Source organism: Galeopterus variegatus, unplaced genomic scaffold (genome assembly GCF_000696425.1).
Source record: "Galeopterus variegatus unplaced genomic scaffold, G_variegatus-3.0.2 Scaffold4437, whole genome shotgun sequence".
Lineage (NCBI taxonomy): Eukaryota > Metazoa > Chordata > Mammalia > Dermoptera > Cynocephalidae > Galeopterus > Galeopterus variegatus.
The window spans coordinates 124,874-128,013 of NW_007730548.1; positions in this window are offsets into that span (position 1 = coordinate 124,874).

Here is a 3,140-nt window from a genome sequence, read left to right on the forward strand (position 1 = left end):
ACCCAGCAAGGCTGTCCTTCTGAAATGAAGGACAAATAGTGTATTTCTCAGACAAACAAAAACTGCAGGAATTCACTACCACATGACCACCCTTACAAAAAATTCTCAAGGGAGTACTGGGTTTGGTACTTGAAAAATAACTACCACTGCCATAAAAACTCAAGAAAAATCAAAACCCACTAGTAAAATAAAAATGCTAACAATGAAGAGAAAAAAAAAGTTCATTTACCACCCCAAGAACCCAACAAATACAGAAGACAAACAGTAAACCAGAAGGAAAGGAACAAAAGACACTTAGGACATCCAAACAAAAATCAATAAAATGCTAGGAGTAAATCGACACTTTTCAATAACAACTCTTAATGTAAAAGGATTAAATTCCCCACTCAAAAGACACAGACTGACTGACTGGGTTAAAAAGGTCATCCCAACTATATGCTGCCTTCAAGAGACCCACCTCAACTGTAAAGACACACATAGACTAAGAGTGAAAGGATGGAAAAAGATATACCATACAAATAGAAATGAAAAACGAGCTGGAGTAGCTATTCTTATAACAGATAAAATAGACTTTAAACCAAAACCATAAAAAGAGATAAATAATGCCACTATATATATATTTATCTGTCAAGAAGACATAACAATCATAAATATATATGCACCCAATGTCAGAGCAACCATATTTATAAAGTAAGCACTATCAGAATATTGGAACATAGTTGATTGTACATATCTGTGGGGTACAGCATTGAATATCAATACCTGTGTGCAGTATGTGATATTCAAATCAGATAATTAGTATATTCAGCATTATACAATGTAATTAAATTTGTGGCCCTTTATCAATTCCTCCCTTCCCCTTTTCAATCTCTGGTAATTTCAGTTCTGTTCTCTATTTTTGAAAGTTCAACATATTACTGTGATTGTTGTATCTTTCTTTCCTTTTTCTTTCCTTCCTTCCTTCCTTCCTTCCTTCCTTCCTTCCTTCCTTCCTTCCTTCCCACTTATAAGTGAGAACATGTAATATTTCTCTTTCTGTGCCTGGCTTATTTCACTTAAAATTTTCTCTAAGTTCATCCATGTTGCTGTGAATGGCAAGATTTCATTTTTTTTTTTATGGCAGAGAAATATCCCATTGTGTAAATATACCACATTTTCCTTATCCAATCATCTGATGATGAACACTTAGGTTGGTTCCAACTCTTGGATACTATAAAGCTGTGATAAACATGACAGTGCAGGTGTCCCTTCATCATGGTGATTTCTATTCCCTTGGGTATATATCCAGCAGTGGGATTGCTGGATCATATGGCAGTTCTATCTGTAGTTATTTGAGGAAACTTTATACCATTTTCCATAATGGCAGCACAAATTTACAGTCCCAATAACAGCGTAGGACAGTTCCCCTTTCTCCACATCCTCACCAGCATTTGTTACTCTCTGTCTTTTTGATAATAGCCAGTCTATCTGGGGTGAGATGATATCTCAATGTGGTTTTGATTTGCATTTCTCAGATGCTGAGTGATGTTAAGTATTTTTTCATGCGTCTGTTGGCCATTCGTATACCTACCTTTGAGAAAGGGCTATTCAGCTCCTTTGCCCATTTCTTAATCAGGTTATTTGTTTTTTACTGTTAAGTTATTTGAGTTCCTTGTATATTCTGGATATGAATCCTTTGAAAGATGCATATTTTGCAGATATTTCTTTCCCACTCAGTAGGTTGTCTTTTCGCTCTGTCAATTGTTTCTTTTGCTGTACAGAAGCTTTTTAGTTTGATATAATCCCATTTGTTTACTTTTCTTTTTGCTGCCTGTACTTTGGGGGTTGTATTCATAAAGTCTTTGCCAAGGCCCACTTCCTGAAGTGTTTACTCTATGTTTTCTTTTAGGAGTTTTATAATTTCAGGTCTATACTTAAGTCTTTAATCTATTTTAAGTTGCTTTTGGTATATGGCAAGAAATATGGGTCTAGTTTCATTCTTCTACATATGAATGTCCAGTTTCCCGGCACCATTCACTGAAGAGGCAGTCTTTTCCCCAGTGTGTGTTCTTGGTGCCTTTGTCGAAGATCAGTTGGTTGTAAGTATGTAGGATGATTTCTGTGTTCTATGTTCTGTTCCATTTGGTTTGTGAGTCTATTTCTATATTTTTATTGGTTGCTATAGCTTTGTAGTATAATTTGAAGTCATGAAGTGTTATGCCTCCAGCTTTATTTACTTATTTACTTTTTTGCTCAGGATTGCTTTGGCTATTTGTGGTCTTTTGTTGTTCCATATGAATTTTTCCGCAAACTTTTTGAAGTACGTGTGTGTGTGTGTGTGTGTGTGTGTGTGTCTATCCTGTCAGTTCTGTTTCTCTGGGGAACACTGACTAATGCACACCACCACCCTGATAAAAGGCTGTCCTGCAGATGCCTTTAGGGATGGCTGGGACAAAGATTAATGGTATAAATTTTTGGCAGTGTACCAGGATCTTTTCCTTAGGGGACCCAGCCTCTTCCTCGCTCAAGTGGTTCTAGTCTGTAATGTAACTCAAGTCAGAATTTTTTGTGTTGTTGTGATGAATCTTTTTTTGAACGCTTCTGCTTAGATCCAGAAGAATTTAGTAGACTTTCTATCTATTATATTTCCAGGAATACCATGATCAGCTAACCAATGCCACAGGTCTCTGAGGGTCAGACTATTCTGATTCCTGTTTTGAATTTGCTGTCCATTACAGCAACCATGCCCACTTTACCTTTGGCAATGAAGTGCTGCCACTTGGCCCATGCAACCTAGGGATCCAAATACCCAATTGCATTTAGGTTTTACAATTCAGTGGCAGCAGATTCCCCTTGTATTTTCTGACCTACAGAGAAGAACAATCACAGAGTTCTTCAAGGATGATGGGCCTACACTCAAATTTATTTCCCACAGCCATTATGAAAGGTATGTCCTATGGACTCTCCTAGGGTAGGTGAGCAGGTCTTAAATAATAATCCACTCTAACATTCCTCTCTCCCTAAGCCTTACTCTACCATATACTAAGGCAGGTCTGCGCTTCAGCTTTATTCAGTGTAGGCCACCCGTGTTTCAAACAAACTATTAGAGTCCTTTCTAATACCCAGAGGTGCAACATTAAAGCAAGAATTTCTTCCTAGTG